General features: G+C 42.4%; 1 protein-coding gene across 7 annotated transcripts in view; it reads left to right on the plus strand.

The window, feature by feature from the left end:
* CUEDC1 (CUE domain containing 1) overlaps positions 1 to 23,661 on the plus strand; it is a 127,474-nt gene that overhangs the window by 24,951 nt on the left and 78,862 nt on the right. For 6 of the 7 annotated variants that reach the window (XM_043964776.1, XM_043964779.1, XM_043964777.1 and 3 more), the window contains one exon: positions 11,950 to 12,001. The exons of the other annotated variant lie outside the window; for it this stretch is intronic. The gene's annotated coding sequence lies outside the window, so the exon portion shown is untranslated. The remainder of the gene's footprint in view (positions 1 to 11,949; positions 12,002 to 23,661) is intronic. 7 annotated transcript variants of the gene reach the window in all.

The raw sequence follows: 23,661 nt of genomic DNA on the forward strand, positions 1-23,661 counted from the left end.
ACACCCCTATTTTCTTGAATCTTAAGCTCCGTACTTTTTGTGGGCTCTCTACTCCTTTATTCTGGCATGAAGCTACCCTCGGTATAAAAATATGGGAGACGGCGTCACCATGTTCTTTTCTTTTACATGATTGTAATCCTAACCTGTTCTGTTCTCCTGGTTTAGCTTACTTCGCTCTGGATCAGTTCAAACCAGTCTTCCTATGTTTTTCTGAATTCTACTTGTCTGTCATTTCTTAGAGGCAGCATGGTATAAGTTCCCAAACTGTGCATTGAGGCACCCCAGTGAACTCACTGGGTACTGTGGAATACTTAAAAATTTTAACATAACTATTTAATAAAAGGAAAATTTAGGTATTTATTTTGGCCTAAAGGCAGTCAGAAACATTTACTGAAACCCTAAGGATATGCTATATAGAGAAGGTTTGGGAACCTCTGGAGAATTGGCCTCAAAGCCATGAAGACCTGAATTCAAACCTTGCCCCACCCCTTTCCAAAACATACTAGCTGGGCAAGTCACTGACCTCTCAGTGTTCTAGGGCTACACAACTCTCTTAGTTGATAAGTTTTTGAAAAGGTGCTAACCTGCACTGGTAGACAGTTTCTTCACCTTAACTTCCTCTACATCTGAAATCATAGGTCCAATCTCTATCCCAGACTTGGCTTAAATGAGTCCACACTAGGAGTTGCCTATATCAGTGAAATCATAGGTCTAGTCTCTATCCCATCATTTATTACTGAACATATTCCATTAAATTCCAATTTGTTAGCTTGTTCCCATTAAATTTCAAGTTTTAGAAGCATTGTTTCTGATAGTCCAGTTCCTACTCCAGTCCCTATCCTTTCTAGGTAGTGGGGGGGGGTAGGGGAGGGTTATTAACTCATTATCCCAAAGATGGTTACTCCTCCTCCTCCTCCTCCTCCTCTTCTTCCTCCTCCTTCTTCTCCTTCTTCTCCTTCTCCTTCTCTTTCTTCTTTTTCTTCTTTGATCAAGTGACTTGCCCAGGATCACACAGCTAGTAAGTGTCAAGTGTCTGAGGCCGAATTTGAACTCAGGTCCTCCTGAATCCAGAGCTGGTGCTTTATCCACTGTGCCACCTAGCTGCCGCAAAGATGGTTACTTCTTGCAGGGTCCTTATATATTTAGGGGAAGCTAGGAAGGGTATGAACAATTGACCCATTGTTAAATCATTTATTCAACCTATGTTTATTGAGAACCAAGAAATCAACTGTCTTCAGGAGAGTTCATTGTAATCTTAAGCGTGGGAAGGAGGATAAAGGACTTGGATAGCCTTGACCCACATCTGTTAGTGTTGGCCAGGCCTCTCCACCAGGTTGCCAGATGCTCCTTGGGATACTGGGGGTTGGGGACGGGGTGGGCTGGGAAAGGATCCCAGCCAAAGAGTACTGAAAGGGGCAGATTTCTGGGAATGGGCTTATTTATTCTCTCATTGTAAGGCTGAGGGAACTTGTAGGCTGTTGATTAGGCTGGAGGTTCCAGAGATGACACCATCCCCTTCCCTGTCGTATCCCCTCTGGGAGCCAGGAGGTGTGAGGCCCAAATAAGTGTATGTATAAATAGTCTACGTCCCTGGCCACTCATTGGAAAGCTTCCTCACACTTGAAGGAGGGTGTGAAGGCATGAGGATCCATTCAGAGTTCAAACACTGGCACCCAAATCAGGTGGCTGGTGAACCCCTGGGCCTTCCTAATTGAAATGAGAAGTGATAGAAATTCTTCCCTATCTTAAGGTGCTCAGTTTTCAGGGGAGAGACTTTTTCTCTGGCCCCCAAACCTACTGAAAGTGATGCTATATTCTGTGAGAGTAGGGAGCTTCATTAACTTTCAAATTTTTTGGTTTTGTTAGTCATGAAATATTAATTGTGTGCCCATTGGTGCCACAGAGTATGATAATTAGATGCCATGGGGAGAGGGAAGATACCAAAGAAAGAAAAGCTATGGTCCCTATCTTTAGAGGCTTACTGTCTAACTGGGGGACGGGAAAGGGGAATAGAACAAGTATACATACATACACATATACACACACATATATATGCATATATGTAGACAAAAGATATTAAAAGCCCTAACGTACATTTCTCTATACCCTAGTAACTCTAGGCTATAAGGAATTTCAATACCTAAATGCAGAGAGGGAGCTGGAATTAACTGGATCAGGAAGACTTTAATTTGACAAACATTTATTAAATGCCTACTGTATGCAAGGTACTTTGCTGAGGATATAGACAGAAAAATCCAACAGTCTTTGCCTTTAAGGACCTATGTTTTACTGGGGCATCCTCAAGATTTGGTAAAGAGAAGTAGGAAAGGGTGGCACAAATGGAAGGAATGGGTGTACAAAGCAGGCCTCAGGAGGTCAGAGGATGGTGACTTGGCTGCTTCTTAGGGATCACAAGTATCTTGGGAATTCTGTGGGAATTCCCTGAGATACAGACTTATCTTTTTGGCCTAGGCCTCTGCTTGGGCCACCTGGAGCATATAGAATGTCTTTTCCTAGGCCAACTGTTATCCTGTTCCATCTTTGTACCTTTTCTCCCAAATTCTTCTCTTCTTTCTTTCCCTGCAACCCATCCTCCAGCAGGATTAGACTCCCCTCTATCTCCATCTGTTGAAATTTTTCTCTTTGTTGCAAACCCAAGTTAAGGGCCGATTCCTCCATGAAGCCCTCTCTGACCACACCCCCCCATCTCACACTGTGAAAGTTTTCTCTCCCAGGTCTCCCATTTCTTTACCTCCCCCTCCCACATTCAATAAGCATTTCTTTCTTTCTTTCGGGCAGGGCATTGAGGGTTAAGTGACTTGCCTAAGGTCACATAGCTAGTAAGTGTCAAGTGTCTGAGACCGGATTTGAACTCAGGCCCTACTGAATCCAGGGTCGGTGCTTTATCCACTGTGCCATCTAGCTGCCCCTCAATAAGCAATTATTAAGTGCCATCTATATTCAAGACAGCTTACATTTTACTAAGGTGCACAATCCTCCTAAATCATAGTGCCTTCCCTCATGTGTGCTGTATGTGTATTTGTCCACAGTTATTTTCCATGATGTCTCCCCCTTGGGAGCAGGGATTGTTCTGGCTTTTGTTTTTCCTTCCTTTGAATCCCCAGCACAGTGCCTGGTACATAGTAGGTACTTAATGAATGTTTGTTGACCGACTGGCTCTAAATCAATAATCCTACATTTGTGTACTTCCTGCTCCTCCCTACCTCAATAGATCATGACTTCTTTTATTTCTATGGTGCTTTAAGATTTACAAAGAACTCACTTCATGTCTTCCTGTGAGGTAGGCAATGAAGGTATGATTATCCACATTTTATGCACAAAGCATCTGAGGCCCAGAGAGATTAAACAATATACCCAAGGTTACACAGCTGGTAAGTCGTCAAAACTCAAACCCAGGTTTTGTGAGTTCCGGTCCTTTATTTTTGTTGCATGCCAGAGGGCAGATACTGGTTCCCCCTTGTCTTTGTATCCCTACCATCTAGTGCAGTGCCAGACAGACTATAGGCTCTTAATAAATGCTTACTGAATGCTTAATTAAGAGCAGGGCTTGCATCCTATCTCTTTGTATCCCCATTGCTCGACACAGTGCCTTTACACTCCAAAGTCACTTAATAAATGTTTGTTGAATTATTGAAGCAGGGGTGAAAGGGGGGGTATATAGGGGCAAGAGTTACCACCCAACTTAATCAATTCTACTCCTCCTTTGGGCTTTCTCCTCATTTGTCTTGTCCAGCTAAATCTCCCAACATCTCCAAATAGGTGAAAAACACTGCTAATGAACTAACTTTCCCATTCATCTTCTGGCTCCAGAGACAGGCAGAAAAGGAGAGCTAGGTATCTCTTTGTCTTGTTTGAATTAACAGCTTCCCAGCTCCCTTATACTATTCTATTCCTTTTATATAGAGGAAAGCAGGAAAATGACCTCCCCATATATAGTGGCTCCTATAATTAATGGGACAACCAGGGTCCCTAGCTTATATGATCATAGGGAGATCATGGGATCATAGATCCAGAAATGAAAGGAATCTCATAGAACTCCTAATTTCACAAGTGAGGAAACCATTAAGGGACTTGCCCATCATCACACCACACAGATTGTATTTAAACCCAGGTCCTCCAGTCACAGAGCACTTGGCTCCTTTCACAGGTCAATACCATCTCTGAGATTAGAAAGAAGGAACAATGTTCTGATTGTCAAGACAAGAGAACCAGTGATCTGATGGAGACTGGAATCTGCATCTCAAGAATCAGGCAGACTTCAGTCCTTTTCAGAGGCAAAGGGTAGTGGATAGAATGCTGGACTTTGAGGTCTGGGAGACATAGGTTCAAATCGTTTCTCAGATGCTTACTAGCTGTGTGACCCTGGACAGGTCACTTACCCTCTCTGTCTCCCAGTTTCCTTATCTCTAAGGTGAGAAGGTTGAACTTAATCTCTAAGGTCACTTCCACCTCTAAATCTGACTCCAACTCTGACCTCTGTGGATGGGGAAAGCTAGGTGGCACAGTGGATAGAGTGCCAGGACTGGAGTCAAGAAGACCTGAGTTCAAATCCAGCCTCAGAAACGTACTAGCTGTGTGACCCTGGGCAAGTCACTTAACCCTGTTTGCCTCAGTTTCCTTATGTGTAAAATGATCTAGAGAAGGAAATAAGAAACCACTTCAGTATCTTTGCCAAGAAAACCCCAAATGGGGTCATGAAGAGTCAGATACAACTGAAAAATGACCGGACAAGAACATGACCTCTGAAGGATCCTTCACAAACCTGGGATTCTAGGTTTTATGCCACAGCATAGTTTTCCTTCCAACACCTTTGTGGGGAAACATTTTTAAAATGAAGTGCAGGGGGCACTTCCTTTGGATATCTGCAAACCATTCTGAAATGCTTTCCTCTTCTGGAGCTTAGCCAGGGTCCTGGGACCCAAGGGACTAACTGAATTCATGGCTGACTTTGTTCTTTGGTTTTTTTGGTGGGGCAATGGGGGTTAAGTGACTTGCCTAGGATCAAACAGCTAGTAAGTGTCAAGTGTCTGAGGCCAAATTTGAACTCGGGTCCTCCTGAATCCAAGGCTGATGCCTTATCCACCGCACCACCTAGTTGCCCCTGACTTTGTTCTTTGAAGAGATACCACCCCTGGGGACCTCAGCTTGTGGTTGGGGAGCAACACGTTTCGGGTGTATCTTTTAAGTTGAGTTTGTTTCATAGCCAGACCTGAATAAGGTGAAACTGTCCTTAGATCTTCTCTTAATGCCCCTCATTTTTCCTTCCCCCTCCCCCACTGTCAGGGTATGGGACTTGGATTCAGTAAGACCTGTGTTTGAATACTGGCTCAAATTCTTATTGACTTTGTGACCCTAGACATGTCACTTAATCTGTCTCCATTTCTATTTCCTTCCCTGTAAAATGGGGATAATTATGGCATTGACCTCCAGAGGTTGTTGTCAGGGGCCAATAAAGAGGACTGTTTTTACCCTTAAAACATTATATACATGTCAGCTATCATGGTGATTAATTATGAGGCCCAAGATAATTTTGGAGATCTCTCTTGTCTTTTTTTTTTTATTTTTGATACTGTTAGGTTACTACATGGTTGGGCTGGGGATGGGGGGTGGGTAGGAGGGAGAGAAAATGGTCAAGAACATTGTTTGAATGTCCTGATCCTTTATCTTCATTGCCATCAGCTTTTGAAAATGATAGGGGGCAGCTAGGTGGCACAGTGGATAAACCACTGGCCCTGGATTCAGGAGGGCCTGAGTTCAAATCCGGCCTCAGACACTTGACACTTGCTAGCTGTGTGACCCTGGGCAAGTCACTTAATCCTCATTGCCCTGCAAAAAAATGATAGATAGATGTAGACCCTTGTTATTGGATTGACATTAACCCTAAATGTCCTTTTGAATTGGTCTGTGATAGCTACTATTATTTCCTCTTCCGTTTTGGTAGTTTGATCTGTTAGTTGTGACTTCTAGTCTAGATACATCCATTGATGGTTAGAGTGAGAAGGGACCTTAGAGAATATCTAACCTCATCTTGCAGAGAGGGAAATGGAGGAGAAGGGATGGGAAGTCAAGTTAAGGTGTCAGTTATTGTATTGTGACAGAGATATAAATATAAGCCAAAAGCATTCAAAGGAGAAGTGGCATGGTCAAAGTCACACAACTCATTATTGGCAGTGCTGGAATCCCAGTTCAGGTCCCCAGATTACAGTTTATCACCTTGTTCAACATTCAACAAGCATGTATTAGGCACCCACTAGATTTTGCCATTGGTAAGTGCCTACAACATTCAGGCGCTGTGTTAGGAACTGAAGTTATTAAAAGACAAAAATAAACCTTTTGCCACCTTTCCCCTAGAAAGCCCACTAGGGAGAAAGACCCTATTTGTGCAGTGATTATATGAGAGGCTGTCCTCACATTTTTATAGACCCCAGAAAATGAACATGGAAGAAATCCTATAAATGCAGTTTTTTTTAACCAAGGCACCTAGGAGAGAATAGATCCCTGTTCAATAGAAAATTTGCACTAGAGAAATGATAAGAAATTTAGGAAAAACTTTAATGGTTGGATATTGATGTTTAAAGAATCAACTCATGGGAGAAAATGATTAAAGATGGCATTTGTACAAAAAGTTTTATCTTGAGTTCACACCTTTGATGCTCATAATAAAGTATAATCAGGAATAAAATCCTATATGATACATATAAATAAAAATAAAAGTCTATGCCCTCAAGGTGCTTGTAATCTATTAGGAGATGGGGTGGATAGATAGAGAAGGAACATGTACAATAATTAAAACAATATAAATTATATCATTATAGTAAAATATAGAAAATCTATACAAAGTAATTTTGGGAAGGGGGGAGGTACTAGACACTGGGAAGATTATAGAAAGCTTATCCCAAGATATCCTTATGCTTCCTGTGCATGGTGACATTTGACCCAAGCTTTAAAGGTTTCTGTAAGGCAGAGGTGAGGAGGGGATGCATTCTAGGCATTCTAGCTGTTACAAAGGTATAGAGTCAGAAAGTGGAATGTCACATGTGGAGAATGGTAAGTAGCTAATTTGGGTAGATCATAGAATGCATGGAGGAGAATGATAAAGTAGGAAATCTAGACTGGAGTCGGATTATGGAGGTGTTTGCCCTTCCCTGCAGGCTGTAGAAAGCTGCTGGAACTCTTTGAGCAAAGGACTGATATGATTGTTTTAGGAATGTCAACTTGGCATCTATGCAGATTGGAAATGGGGAGAGACTTGAGGCAGGGAAATTAATTAAGAGGCCATTTAAATAATCTGGACGAGACTTGATGACAGACTGGACTAATGGACATATTGGTTGTAGAATGAGTGGAAAGAGGGCACTGATGTGAGAGAACAAGATCAGCAACTAATTGGATGTGGGAGATGTTTAAGAATGAAAAGCTGAGGATGGAAGATGACTGAATTTAGGAACCTGGGTTACTTGGAGGGGTGGTAGGACCATTGGCAGAAGTAAAAAAAGTTAAGAAGAAAGATGGGTTTGACGGGAAATATAATGAGTTTTGTTTGGATGTTCTGAATTTTAAATGACATGGATATCCATCTGAATGGAAATGTCCAGCAATTTATGCTGGACTGGAGTTCAGGAGAGAGGTGAAGGCTGGGTACATGGATGTGGGAATCTTCTGCCCGTAGGTGATCACTGGACTTTTTGGAGCTGATAAGATAACTCAAAGAGCCCCAAATCAGTGCTCTTGCAGTATACTGAGGCATAGGGGCAGGATAGAGATGACAGGCCAGCAAAAGGGACTAAGAAGTAGTAGTCAGGGAAATCAAGAGAGATCAGTGTCACCAAAATCCAAGGAACAAAGAGGCTCTAAAAGGAGGGATGATTTTTCTGTGCCAACTGTCACAGAGAGGTCAGAAGGACTTAAGACTAGGTCATTGGCTTTAGAAATTAAGAGGTTCTTCATGACCTTAAAGAATACAATTTCATTTGGGTGGTGGGGTCAGAAGCTGAGTGGGAAGCAACAGATACAGACTTTTTAAAGATCTTGTTGAACTTTATTTTTAATAGCATTTTATTTTTTTCCAATTACATGTAAAGACAAATTTTAACATTCATTTAAAAATTTTTTGAGTTCCAAATTTTCTTCCTCTCTCCTTCACCTCCCCCTTCCCTAAGAGGGTAAGCAATTTTATATAGGTTATATATGTACAATCATGTAAAACACATTTCCATATTAGTCATGTTATGAAAGAAGAAATAGACCATAAGAAAAAAATCACAAAAAGTGAAAATAGTATTCTTCAATCTGCATTCATACTCCATCAGTTCTTTCTCTGGATGACATAGACTTTTTCCCCCCTCAGTAAGAGTGGCTATGAAAGAAAAGGAGGAGAGATATAAGATGATAGCTTGAGGGGATGGCAGGGTCAAGTGAAAGTTTTTTTGTTTTTGTTTTTTTTGGGGGGGCAATGGGGGTTAAGTGACTTGCCCAGGGTCACACAGCCAGTAAGTGTCAAGTGTCTGAGGCTGGATTTGAACTCAGGAATTCCTGAATCCAAGAGTGCATTATCCACCGCGCCACCTAGCCGCCCCTTTTGTTTTGTTTTAAGATGTGGAAGATCTGGACATGTTTATAGGCAGAAGGGAAAGAGCCAGCAGATAAACTGAGATTAAATAATATTTTCTAGGATTTAAATAGGGCTGTAAGATTTAGTTCTTTACACATATTATCTCATTTGATCTTCACAACATCCCTCCCTGTAAGGGAGTAGCTAGCATTTGTATTGAGGTTTAAGGTTTTGCAAAATTCTTTATAAGATATGTTTGTCTCATTTGATCCTCACAACAACCTGTGACATAGGTGCTGTCAGGATGACCATTTTATAGATGAGGAAACTGGAGTGGCCAGAAGGAGGTATTATTATTATCCCCATTCTACAAGTGAAGAAACTGAGGCTTGGAAAGGGAAAGTGATCTGCCCAGCATCTTAGCTGGACTGTTAGAGGGAAAATATGAACTCAGGTAGTCTTGACTCCAAGTCCAGCACTCTATCCACTATGCCACCTAGCTGCTTTAAAGATTGGAGAGCTCAGTCTATGATTGGAGAAGCAACCTTGGGGGGGGCAGGTTATGATCAGAAGGGCAAGCTTGGCAAGAGGGGGTTAAGAGCATAAGTAGACAGGTTGGCCTTGGCAAGGACAAGGGCTACTTCTTCCCCAAAAACTAGAACTGATGTTCTTAACCTGGGATCCATGAATTTGTTTTTAAAACATATTTCTTTCAATACAATTGTTTTCCTTTGTAATACTATGTATTTTATTTTATGCATTTAAAATCATCATTCTGAGAAGGGATTCATAAGCTTCTTCAGACCGCCAAAAGGATGAAAGGATTGAAGTACCCTCTGTGCTAAAACAAAGGAGGAACGGAATACTAGACTGAGAGAAGCAAGATCTGAATGAAAATCTTGGATGGTATTTAAAGCAAAATGCCTTTAAGGTGGACAAAAAGGATAGCTGCAAGAAGCCTTTGCCCAGGGCTCCGGGTATTGGCCGGTATTGCATCTCCTCCCAGGGAGAGAGAACAGGGCTGGCCACCCTCTCTGAAACAAAAACAGGTCAGGCTGATCTCTACAGTGGCGTGGCGCCAAGGGCTCAGACTGCTACTGCTCCCTTCTGTCCTGGTAAAACTCGGACCACCTATCTTCCCCCCTTCACCACCCCAACGTCTTCTTCCAATGACTATTCATGTTACCTTGGGCAAGTCACTTTTCCTCTGGACCTCCGTTTTCTTATCTAACATTGAGTAGGGGTTGGACACCCCCTGATTTTAGACTCCTGTATTGCAGGAAGAGGTCTATGGCTTTAGAACTGCAGGTGCTCATCAGGCTAATTCCTTTTGAATTGCTAAGAACAGACCCCCTGAAGGGCCTTTGGCTGCTGCTGGGGGAACATTCAGTGGCCCTCGGGAATCTGAGTTGCACTTGTTAATTAGAATTCTCCATGCTTCCTTGTTGCTTTTGGCTTTAGAGGCCAAGGAAGTGAGGGACTCTGTAGCGCTACTGGACTTAGGAACACAAACCTAAAGTGCTATGAGGAGGGTGGACGGGTGGACGGGTGGACGGGAGACTGAGGAGGAATGAGGGAGCAGCATTTTTTCCTCCCTAATTAACTATAGCTCTCTTGCTCCACGTCTCTGCTGCCTCAGCAACCCTTCTCCTTGACAGTTAGCAGGACTGTTATAGAGGGTCACAGGGCAGCTGGCAGGGCATCAGGGAAATGCCTCCTTGGGGAGAAGAGGGGGTGTTTCCTTTTCTCATCAACCTCCCCAGAAGGAGGGCCTTCTTTCTTGCTAGTTTCCTCTACCTTTCAGAATACGATAAGCTGCTCCTAAACCCCCTTCACAGGCCTAAGTTAAAGCTCAGAGCTTCTCTGCTGTAATGCTCAGTCCTAATGACATGGAGTTAAAGGATTCCAAATAGTTTGCCCCTCACTGGGCCCTTAATTACATTAAAACACAAAAGCAGCTCTGCCGGCTGGGTTCTCCTGGTGGATTGCAGAGCCTGTCCTAGGGAACAATTGGGGCTCTGTTCTCATGGCCTGTTTTCCCCCAGCTGCGCCTCCCTTTCATCTCCATCTCTTTCCCAGGGACTCAGGGCTCATTCCCAGGAGGGTGGAATCTCAGTGTTCCAACCTTCCGACTTCTTGCCTGGTTTTGTTAGTTTTGTCCTTTCTTCTCTCCCCCCTCACCTCATTCCCTCCCTTTAAATTCATTCCTTTTCCTCTGTGGTACAAGGGGTCTCAGTCCTCTCTAGAGCAAGGCTTATTAACCTGGGGTCTGTGAACTTATTAAAAAAACTCAACAACTATCTCAGTATAATAATTTTCTTTCGTAATCCCGTGCATTTTATTTTTATGCATTTAATTACATTATGAGAAGAGGTCCACAGACTTTACCAAAGGAGCCCAGAGCATAAAAAAGATCAAGAATGCTGATCTAGAGCCCAAGGCTCAATTTCCTTCTTTTTTTCCTGAACCAACTCTATCATTTATTTATTCATTGTGGGCAGGGTTAAGATCCTGAAACAAAGTATATGGTGAGTGGGTGAATAAAAATAATCTATGATAATCTGCTACTTTGTTTTTACTTCCAATTTGTATGTTACTCATAATCAAAATGTCAGCCTCTCTTAATTCCCCCTTCCCCCCTTTCCCAATCATGCATCCTTTTCTCCATGTGCCCTATAACAGCCGCTGTTATATCGATGCAGTTGTTTAAAGCCTGAAAGAATAATTGGCTGTATTCTATTTAGATGAAGTGCTAAATCAGTGACGAAATAGATTTCTGCCTTTCCTAGAATATCTCTCTTTTCCAAGTCAAGAACCCTTTGTCTAGGGAGAAAGGATATGTCAAGAAAGGGCATTTCTCTAATTTGGATGCTTTCTTGATGAAAATGGCATCTGACCCAGTAGGGGTGGCTGAAGTCTTCTTTTGGCAGTCATAAAGAGCTCATCACTTCCAGTGAGAGCACACTTCAGCTTATGTCCATAAACAAGCAGGTGGCCTGTTCAGATTGTGTGTGTGGGGGGGGGCGGGGTTCCAGTGACTTGCCCAGGGTCACACAGCTAGTAAGTGTCAAGTGTCTGAGGTCGGATTTGAACTCAGGTCCTCTTGAATATAGAACTGGTGCTTTATCCACTATGCCACCTAGCTGTCGCCTGGGCTTTTGTTTTTAAAAGGTCCCCTTTATACTGTGCCATCTGCACAGTATAGACTAAAGGGGACTGAGGTGTCTTTTTTTTTTCTTGCTGCTAATAGGTAAAAATACCTGAATGCTTCTAGGTAGCTGACTCTTCCTTTGTGCAGTCCTCCCTCTCCCTTCCCTCCCCCTCCATCTCATTGCTTGGAATTCACTACTTTTTCTTCTTTTCCTTTCTTCCTTTAGGGCTTGGCTCAGGTGTCACCTGGTACAGGAAACCTTCACAGATTTCTTCTAGGTAAGAGTCTTCTCTCCCCAGCTTTTCATTTGTTTTTGTTTTTTTGCGGGGCAATTGGGGTTAAGTGACTTGCCCAGGGTCACACAGCTAGTAAGTGTTTGTGTCCGAGGCTGGATTTGAACTCAGGTCCTCCTGAATCCAGGGCCGGTGCTTTATCCACTGTGCCGCCTAGCTGCTCCTTTCCCCAGAGTTTCGAAGAGCGTTTTGCCTTCTCACTCTCTTTGCTTCATCATATTATACCATGAGCTGCAACACTTCCTTGTGGACAAAGTATAGACTTCCCAGGAGACTATAAACTCTTCAAGGTCAGGGATAGTGCATTTTTGGTCTTTGTATTCTCAGTGATTATTATTACACAGTGCTTTGCACAGAGTAGGGGTTTAATGAATGAATTTCCAGAGAAGCACATTCTGGGACCTCCTGGGCAAATGCATTTTGCTTTCTCCCAACCCTTGGAATACAAGCCACAGCAAAAACAACTGTTATCTAGGATTTTAAGATTTCTAAAGCACTTTACATTATATCATTGGGTTCTCAGACCAACCCTGAGGCAGGTATTATTATCAATCCCCATTTTGTTGGTGGAAAAATATGGAGAGAGGGTGCCAAGGTATCAAGGTTAACAAGAGTAAAAGATGAGGCTTTGTTCTGACCTAGATAATGTCTTCCTCTACAAGGTATAAACATAGGATCATGGATTAAGAGCTGGAAGGGACCCTAGAGGTCATGTGGTCCAAAACTGTCATTTTATAGCTGAGGAAACTGAGTCCCAGAGAACTTCAATCACACCATAGGGAGGAAGTAGCAGAACTAAGATTTGAACCCTGGTCTTCTATACTATCCTGCTGCTAATATCACTTTGTAAAAAATTTAACTTCATTTACATTTTTTGGTTACATTTTAAAGTCTGAATTGTCTCCCTATCCCACACAAGAGAAAGTCACCATTTCTCTTTCTTTCTCTTTCTCTCTGTCTCTTTGTCTCTCTGCCTCTGTCTGTCTGTCTCTCTATCTCTCACACACACATACAGACATGCATAAAACCATACTATGCATACTTTTATTTTTCACTTCTTTCTCTGGAGGTGGATGGCATCTTCCTTCATAGGTCCTTTGTAGTTGATTTGAATATTTATAATACTCAAAATAGCTTAGTTCACAGTTATTCTTCAACCAATATTGCTGTTAGCATATACAATGTTCTCTTGGTTCTGCTCATTTCACTCTTCATTACTTCATGCAAGTCTTTCCATGTTTTTCTAAAATCCACCAATCAATTTTGAGGATGATTGATTGCTGTGGTTAGTCATGGACTTGCACTACATTCCTGGATTTGGGAGAACAGAAAAAGTGATGGAAAAAACCCAAAGCCATGTCAGCCAAGAGAAGCCAGTTCTCTGAAGGAAGTCTTCGTGGCTCTGTAGTCCCTCCAGGGAAACATATGTATCCGGTAACCATGTGGCCTCAGGAGAGGAGGGAACCAGATGGTCCTAGAGATGGCAGGCAGCAGACAGAGGGAGCAGGAGAAGAGCATCTCAGAGCTGCTGGGCCAAGCTGGGAACCTCTAGGAATTTGAGCCAGGCAGCTGTGGTGTGGTCATAGCGGAGACAGAGGGCAGTGGAGAAGTTCCTGAGATTGAGGAAGAGCTTTTGTTGTTGTTGTTGTTGTTTTTGAGGCAATGAGGGTTAAGTGACTTGCCCAGGGTCACACAGCTAGTAAGTGTCAAGTGTCTGAGGCCAGATTTGAACTCAGGTTCTCCTGAATCCAGGGCCAGTGCTTTATCTACTGCACCACCTAGCTGCCCCTGAGGAGGAACTTTTGGATCAAAGCTCCTACAGGGAAGAGGAGGAAGGATTTCCTGAACCAAACTGGAGCCAGAGCCATGAGGCAGTGAGGATCAGCTCCATCATGCAGAAGAACTTGACTGGTGACAGATCTCATTAGTACAAACGAGGTCAGCTCTAGGGCTAGTTTACCTAGATTTTAACAAGTACCATTCTTGTGGAGAAAATGTAGTTCTATGGATTAGCTGATAATACAATCAGGGAAATTAGAACCATTTGGAAAGCTGGGCTCAAAGATAATTTGTTAATGGTTCAATGTCAACGGTCTCTAGCGGAATATCCCAGGGATCTGTGATTGACCCTGTGCTGCTTAATATTTTTGTCAGTGACTTAGATAAGGAATACATGTTAAGCTCATCAAATATGAAAATGACACAAAGTTGGAAGAGATAGCTAACATAGTGGATTACAGTCAGGATCAAAGAGGATCTTAACAGGCCAATGCATAGAACTAAATCTACTAAGATGAAATTCAGTAGATATAAATGTAAAATCTTGCACTTCAGTACAAAAAATCAATTTCACAAGCATCAAATGGTGAGAAATTCAGCAGTTGTTCTGGAAAAGGTCTGGTGGTGGTGGTGGTTTTTTTATTTTTTGTTTTTTAAATGAATTGCAAGGGCAGCTAGGTGGTGCAGTGGATAAAGCACCGGTCCTGGATTCAGGAGTACCTGAGTTCAAATCCGGTCTCAGACACTTGACACTTACTAGCTGTGTGACCCTGGGCAAGTCACTTAACCCTCATTGCCCAGCCAAAATAAATGAATGAATGAATGAATGAATGAATGAATTGCAAGCTTAATATGAGCCAGCAGTGTGACATGGCAGTGAATAAAAACTAATTGATATTGGGCTGCATTAAGAGGAGGGTAACTTCTAGGAATAGCCCTACTGTACTCTGCCCTAGTCAGAGTATTGCCCTGGAGTATTGTGTTCACTTCTGAATGCCACATTTTAAGAAGGACCTTACACAGCTGGAGAGTGTCCATAGGAGGGAATCTAGGATGGATGGGAAAAGGCCTTGAGCCTATGATATGAGAAGATCAGCTACAGGAACTGAGTATGTTAATTCTGACGAATAGGAGATTCAGGGGAAATATGAAAGCTGCCTTCAAGTATTTGAAAGGCTGTCTGTCATATGGAGCATGGATTTGTTTTGGGGTTTTGGGCCCTATGAGGGCAGAACCAGAGTAATGGGTAGAAGTTGCAAAGGTACCAGTTTAGTCTCAATATTGAGGGAAAAAAATAAAACAATGACAACTTAACAATTAGAAGTGTCCAAAAGTAGAATAACCTGCTATGAGAAGGAGTGAGTTCCTCCTTCTTGGAGGTCTTCAAGGAGAGGCTGGACAACTTCTTTTTGGTATGTTATAGTGATATGGGTGTGTGTGTGTGTGTGTGTGTGTGTGTGTGTGTGTTTGTTTTTGCCTTGGACTAGGTAACTGCAGTGATTCCCTTCTAACTCCTAAATTCTTTGATTCTTGTATAACTCAAAGAGAAGGGTTCTGACTTGGGCCTCAACCAGGGTAGAAAGTCAGAAAGTCTCTGTGAGGGTGGGTCTCACTAGAAGGGGTTTCTTGATTCTAGCAACCCTGAGTACTTTCTCCAAATGAGTGGGGGGACCTTAATGAATCTAGTACTATCAGCCTGGAGGCTACTGAATAGGAACTCAGAAGCAGGTGGGTAACTCATTTGATAGAATACTGGAGTAAGGAATATCTAAGTTCAAATCCAGCCTCAGACACTTACTTGCTGTGTGACACTGAGCAAGTCATTTAACTTCTATCTTCATCAGTTTCCTCAACTGTAAAATGGGGATCATTAATAGCACCTACCTCCCAGGATTGTTGTGAGATTCAAATGATATAATATTCATAAAACATAGTGAGAATACAGACTTAGTAAGAAGAAAGCTGGACTATGAGTCAAAAAGAACCTTGTTTCAAGCTGAGCCTTGGATATATACTGGTTGTATGACCTGCATGGACACATGCCTAGCACCTAGTAGGTGCTTAATACTTGTTTCTTTCCATGGAAGGTAGAAGCTTATTAGAGGAAGGATAATCATTTTGACTGTTAATGGGCTCAGGTGTGAGTCCTTTCTGTTTAAGTTTTTGCCCAGTCTTTTTACTTGTTGAATAAAGTCTATTCTTTACTTGATGTGTTAGCCTGAATGCTTGCACAAGAACTGAAAGTCCTTTTACCTTTTCTGTAGAGACCTAGATATGAACTACATTCTGATAGTGGTCCCTCCCATCACCCCCACCCCCATTTAAAATGTCTGCTTTGTATCATCCCTAGCTTGATTTCAAAATATAGTGTAAACATTAACTCCTACATTCTTTTTTTTGGGGGGGGGGTGAGGCAATTGGGGTTAAGTGACTTGCCCAGGGTCACACAGCTAGTAAGTGTTAAGTGTCCGAGGCCGGATTTGAATTTAGGTTCTCCTGAATCCAGGGCCGGTGCTCTATCCACTGCGCCACTTAGCTGCCCCCCTTAGCTGCCCCCCTACGTTCTTTCCTGATAAATTATTAGCATTCTTTCCTTCTTGAATTTTTTTTTATTCAGTAATTTCAGTCATGCCTGACTTTCATGACCCCATTTGAGATTTTCTTTGCAAAAATACTGAAGTGGTTTGGCCATTTCCTTCTTGAGCTCATTTCATAGATGAAGAAACTGAGGACAATAGGGTCACACAGCTAGTAAGTGTTCTGAGGTCAGATTTGAACTCAAAAATATGAGTCTTCCTGACTGTATATACTAGCCTTTGTGGTCCCTATCTGCCCTTCATTCTCTCCCTCTTGAAATTCATATATACTTAGTTATTACTTCTTTACATGTTGTATTCACCCTCCTTCCCCCCAGGAGAAGATACAAGATCCTTGAGATCAAAAACTGCTTAGTTTTGGGGGTTTGTATGTACGTATATTTTATTCACTTGAATGATCTCCTAGCTTTTTTCGGGGGAGCAAAACTAACCCAAATCCTGATGTTCCCAGGTTATGCCCCAGGTGGAGGGATTAGCCAAAGAATAATTCTTTAGGGGCCATCAAGACTGAACCTTTATACAAACTCAGAGCTGTCAATTCTATGCCATAGGTTAAATTTAGAACTGGGAAAGTGTTACCTAAATTATCTGGCAATGTAGGCTCTGTTAAAATAGGATCGTCCTTCCCTGCACTTTGTTCTTCCTTACCCCTTAAGGTAGGAAAGGTCTCAGGCAGGAGACTTAAAGCCAATCAGGTGGTTTAGTGGTTAGAAAGAGTCAGGAAGACTTGGGTTCAAATCCAGCTTCAGACTCTTACTTACTGTGTGACCTGAGGCAAGTTGTTTGACCTCTGCCTGCCTCAGTTTCCTTATCTGTAAAATGGGGATAATAATAGCTCGGGGTCATTGTGAGGAGCAATTGAGTCATATTTGTAAAGTTTTCTGTAAATCTTGAAGTGCTATGTAAATGCTAGCTATTCTTTCCAAGTTTCTTCCGCAGGGCAGTGGGGGAAAAGGCTGGCTGGGCTCTTTGGAGGATATTTACTTGCAATGCTAGGCAAATGACCAAGCGACAGCTGGTGCAGTTCCTTCCATGTTGACCCCCCCCCCCCCACCTTCCTTCCCCCTCATTTGCATATGGCTTAGTGACTGACCTGCCATCCTTGCTCTTACTGGTAGTCCCCAGAGGTTCCCAGGACCCCATATGGTAAAGCCGGTCTCTTTTATGTTCTCCCCATCAGAGGGGGTGTGATATGGAACAAGGAGTCACTGTGTGCTCTGGGGTCTCTTAGGGATGGAAGCCCCCTGAGCCCCAGCTGCCTCCTTGCTTGAGGCCAAGGACTGGACTCAATTGTGATTCCGTTTGTCATCTATCGTCTTCCATGTCTTTGGAGCCTATTAAAGGGCTAATGGGCTTTCCATTCTGCACTAGTGGAAAATTGGGCCCTATGGGAAAGGTATCCTCACTGGGGTGGTTAGCTAGGTTGGAGGCAGACAGGCCTATCTTGAACGATCCCACTTTTCATGTCTGTAGACAGCATGGGCTAAGTTTGATCCCCTGTGCTCAGGTGGGTTTCCTCCATTCTCTAGATAAGAAATGGGGTTCTTTGGCCCCATAGAGTCAAGGAGGGATCTGTTGGGAGGCATTATCACCTGCTCCAAGAATCTATTCTAAGGTCATGTTTCAATTTCTTATTTTAGGGATGAGTAGAATGTATGTTCTCCCATCCCCGTTTTTATTAAAAGCTTCAAAACTTGACAAGCGATCAGGGGATCCTATGTATTGGGCTGAAAGAGACCTCAAAGGCCATCTTTTTGACCCCATCATTTTACAGATGAGGAAACTGAGGCCTAGGGAGATCAAATGACTTATTCAATGTCCCATGTGTAGTAAGTGTCTGGTGGGAGGAAAGGTACAGCAGGCACAATTTTGTTAGACTTTGGTGCTGCTAATAAGAGACCTGGTCTATATTGGGGCAGGAAGGGAAAGGGATAAAGAAGACTGCTCAGGATCCTGTCTTGTCTTTCTTGAAATGCATAGGTTTTGGGGTAGCTAGGTGGTGCAGTGGATAAAGCATTGGCCCTGGATTCAGGAGGACCTGGGTTCAAATCTGGCCTCAGACACTTGACACTTACTAGCTGTGTGACCCTGGGCAAGTCACTTAAGCCCCACCAAAAAAACCCCAAACAAACAAAAAAGAAAAGCATAGGTTTCTCTAGACTCTGATTCCCCCCCCCCCCCCCCCCCCCCCGCATTTTGGTCTTGAAAATGGATAAACCAGTTGGAACATCTGCTGCTGCTTCCAGTAACCTCTTTTGGGCTATTCCTTTCTATTTAACAATCATTAAGCATCTACTGCATGCCAAGCACTGTGGATTCAAAGAAAAATGAAACTGTCTTTGCCCCCAGGGAGCTTACATTCTACTGGGGAGAAATAATGTGGGTAGAGAGAAGTAAATGCAAAATACTCACAAAGTAAATAAATGCAAAGTAGAGGGATAATGTCACCTAGTGAGAAGAAAACTGGTCTCTGAGCAAAGAATTCTTGGGTTCAATCCTATGTCTGCCTGAGTGACCTAAGACTAGAAGTTGTAGAAAAGGTATTGATGTGCATTGGGGAAGTTCCTCATTTTGAATCACCTATTTTCATGTACAGGTAAGCTAAGTGGAAGTGGATAGAGTACCTGGCTCGGAGTCAGGAAGGTCCGAGTTCAAATCTGGACTCAGACACTTACTACCTATGTGATCCTGGGAAAGGCACTTAACCCTATTTGCCTCAATTTCCTTATCTATAAAATAAGCTGGGGAAGAAAATGTCAAACCATTCCAGAATCTTTGCCAAGAAAATCTCAAATAGGTCCACAAAGAGTCAGACACAATTGAATAACACCACCCACCATGTAATTACAGGTCCCATTTATATATATATATATATATGTATATATATGTATATGTATATGCATATAATGGTCACTGGACCATTTTGTTGGCAATATTAACAATAACTCATGTATATAGTGCTTTAAAGTTTTGCAAAGCACTTTTTTGGGGGTGGGGCAATGGGGGTTAAGTGACTTGCCCAGGGTAACATAGCTAGTAAGTGTCAAGTGTCTGAGGGCACATTTGAACTCAGGTCCTCCTAAATCCAGGAGGTGTTTTATCCACTGCACCACCTAGCTGCCCCCCTCACAAAGCACTTTTACAAACATATCATTGGGTATATATATCTATATACATATTTGGTATGTATTATATACACCTATGTATAATTGGAAGGAGGAGCACTAATAACTGTGGGGATCAATCAGTCAGTCAACATGCCTTTATCGAATGCTTACCATGTGCCAGGAGATACAAAGAACACAGTCCCTGCTTTCCTTGTGTAGGAGGTAGTCCTGGAGGGTGGACCTAGCCTGTAGTTGCCTGAGGGCATCCCTGGCACTCATTGTCTGAATTGTGTTCTTAGCCTTCTTCCACTTTGGCATTGTGGTTGTTGTCCCTGTCCCAGGCCCTGTTTATTGCTTTTCATTTACTCCCTTCCCTCTTATTTACTTCCCAACCTTAGCCAGGGACTTCCCCATCAAAGGGGGTAGGGTGGAGTGGGGTGGGATGGGATGGGGCAGGGGAACCTGTGCTGTTTGTCAGAGAGACCAGCAGTGTCTGCAACTCCTGGCACCTCCACACTGTGGCCTGGTACTCTGAAGATGTCTTGTTGCTGGGGGAGGGAGTTGGTGATTTATGCAGCCTGTGATCACCAGGCTGCGATGATGAGACCAACCAGTGTTTATGTTTCTTTTATTTTACAACAACTCTGTGTGGTGGGTGGGACAAGTGTTATCAACCCTCCTTTTACAGAGGAGAAAACAGCCTCAGATAGGTTGGTCACACAGCTTAGTGAATTTTTCTCCTGGCTTCAAACCCAGTACTCTTTCTACTGTGTCCCATGATGCCTCTTAATCACCTCTAACCACAAGGAAGGAAAGACAACTTTCTCCCTTAAATATGCATGTTAATACCCCTTAATCCTACTTCTGATGATGATTAATAATATTGTACAGAATAATGTTATCCTTTGTTCCACAAGAGCAAAAAATGTCAGACTGTGCTTTACTTATACCTCCCCTTTCCTTGTTCAGGAAACTTCAACAGTTCCCTATTGCCTTTAGGGAAAAACACAAACTTCTGTTTGATATTTAAAGATTTTCATGGCTCCAATCTATTAGTCCAGTTTGATTTCATCTCTTCCCCCATTCCCCTTCTCTTCCAGCTCCTCCCCTCCCCCTTCCAAATAAAAGTCTCTAATAAAAAGCATTCAAATAAAAGTCTCTACAGTCCTAACAAACTGGCCTACTTGCTGGTTCCTGTACATTTAGCATGAACCTTTGCCTTTGCACAGACTGTCTGTTCCATGTCAGAAATGCCCTCCCTCCTGAGCTCCACATCTTGGAATCCTTAAGTCCCTTCAAGGGCATCATGTTGCCTTCTGTTCAAATTTTTGAGTCTTGAGGTCCCAATTTAAGGTCATATAATATATCCCCCTGCTTCTACGCACCACTAAACCCAATCTAGTCTGCAGAAATAATATTCATGCAGTAGCTTACACAGCAACTTCTTCACAAGAGTTCTTTAACTTCTGAAATTGCAAATGTTTCAATTCAGTAACAGCACCAGAGGGCTGTGCTGATCACTTTAAGAGTTACATGTTAAAAAACCGTCCCTACCCTCAAGAAGTCTAAAACCTAATTGACATCTAGGTGGCACAGTGGATAGAACACAGGACCTGGAACTAGGAAGACTTGAGTTTAAATCCAGCTTCAGACACTTGTTAGTCATGTGACCCTAGGCAAGTCACTTAGCCTCAGTTTCCTCATGTATAAAATGGACACCTGCCTCCCAGGGTTGCTGTGAGGATCAAAGGAGATATTTGTGAAGTGCTTTGCAAACCCTAAAGTACCATGTAAATCATAGTTGTTGTTTATTATTGTTATTGTTATTATTATTATCATAATTTTCATTGTTGTGACAAAGTCCTCTGCCTCTTCTGCTGCAAATTAAACCAACTTCCTCATGATTGATGCCCAGTCACGTTTCAGATTTAGTGGTAATTGAAGCCTGTAATGGTTTGAATTGATTCACCTTAGAAAACCTGGCTGAGAATCATTTCCTGACTGCATTAACTTTTCAGAATAAATGTGGCTTTATGCCAGACTAACTGTATGACCTTCGGTAAGTCACTTCCCCTGGTCAAGTCAAAAGTTCAAAATAGAAGCCCTCTAAGTTACCTTTGAGCCCCAAGAGCCAGTGGTCTAGGATAGCAGTTTCCAACCTTTTCAAACACGAGAACCTTGTAGTTAATGTAAGAAAAATTCATGGACTCCATATGATAATAATTGGCACTATTAGTATTGCTATTATAATACTGTTAGTACTATTTGTATGAGTTAATTAGTTCTATGAATATCTGTTGATTGAGAATGTAAAAGATGCAAAAAATCATGAGTTTAGTAATTTTTTTTTTTAATAAGGCAATTGGGGTTAAGTGCCTTGCCCAGGGTCACACAGCTAGTAAGTGTATAAAGTGTCTGAGGTTGGATTTGAACTCAGGTCCTCCTGAATCCAGGGCCGGTGCTCTATCCACTGCGCCATCTAGCTGCCCTCTTTAGTAATTCTTGAAAATAATTAATAAATTAATGATGACTAACAAATGATTACTCACAATAGCTTCTCTAGATAATTGAACAATATATATAGGTGAGATAAAATTTTCTGGATATGGAGTCAGAGGATATGCAGTTCTGATCCCAGGCTCTTTTCCCATATGGCTTTGGACAATTCACAATTTCCCTGGGTCTTACTTTCCTTTTTTTGTAAAGTAAGGAGGTTGGGGGTAGGTCAAATGTTCTTAACCTTCTTTGTGTTATGGTCCTATGGACCCCTTCTCAGAATTGCATTTTAAAATGCACAAAAGACACAGGATTGCAAAGGACAGCAATTATGTTGAAATAAAAATGTACTTTACCCTCATCCAAGTTCTTGGACTCCGGAAATCTATCTGAAGACTCCAATTTGGGCAGCTAGGTGGCTCAGTGGATAAAGCACTGGCCCTGGATTTAGGAGGATCTGAGTTCAAATTCGACCTCAGACACTTGACATGTACTAGCTGTGTGACCCTGGGCAAGTCACTTAACTGTCATTACCCTGAAAAAAAAAAAGATAATAATAGCCAACACTTGCATAGCACCTACTATGTGTCAGGCATTGTGCTTAAGCACTTTACGAAGACTCCAAGTTAAGAATCCCTGGTCTAGATAATAACTAAGGTCTCTTCCAGATCTTTGATCCTATGATTCTGTTTTTCTTGGTCCACATGAGTTATGTTTGTGTATTTCTGGATTCTTGTATTAACTGACAACTCCCTTGCTTTAGCTTTTCAACTACTAGGGTGGAAGACACTGTTTTAGGAGAAAAAAGCTGGGGCGACTGAATCAGGTTGGAAAGGCAGAGGCAGCAGAACAAGGAGATAGATGGTACTGGGGGACAAGGGGAGGACAGCTTCCAGGTGGGGGATTATACATGTGGAGGAGGGTGCTGCTTCTGAAACCAAATCCAGAATAACATCAGAAGCTTTAGAGCAGGAAGAGACCTTGGAAACCATCTAGCCTAACCCCCTCATTTTATTTATTTACTTTTCCTAGTTCTAAATTCACTTTTACTTTATTTTCAGTTTCAAATTCTCTTCCCCCTCACCCATTGAGAAGGCAAGAAAAAGAAAACCCTATACAAATAGGCATAGTCATGGAAAACATTCCCCTCCCCATTAGATAAATTTCTTCCCCCCCCCCCCCACAAGAAAAAGCAAGAAAAAGCAGAAAAAAAACCCCCACCATGCTTCAATCTGCACTGAGTCTATCAGCTCTCTATCTGCAGGTGGCTAGCATGTTTCATCATGAGTCCTTTGGAATCATGGAGGGTCATTGTGTTGACTAGAGTTCCCAAGTCTTTCAAAGTTGATGATCTTTACAATGTTGCTGTCACTGTGTAAATTCCAATCCCCTTGTTTTAGAGTTAAGGAAACAGAGCTCCTCTCTCTCTGGCCCCCAAGAAAATAAACAGAATTCTGAAACAAAATGTCCTGCCTCTAGAAAGGAGATGGGAGGCTGCTGGTGTGATTGGAGGAGGCGTGGAAAGGGAAAATCACCCTGACATTGAGAAATAGTCTTTTCTTTTTCCTTTTTTCCCCCCTTTTGAACGACATCCAAACTGAACTCTGAAGCTGGAAAGAGATTCAAAGTTGGCCCCGGGCTCCCACAGAGCCTAAATCCAGGTTAT

Source organism: Dromiciops gliroides, chromosome 4, assembly GCF_019393635.1.
Source record: "Dromiciops gliroides isolate mDroGli1 chromosome 4, mDroGli1.pri, whole genome shotgun sequence".
NCBI lineage: Eukaryota > Metazoa > Chordata > Mammalia > Microbiotheria > Microbiotheriidae > Dromiciops > Dromiciops gliroides.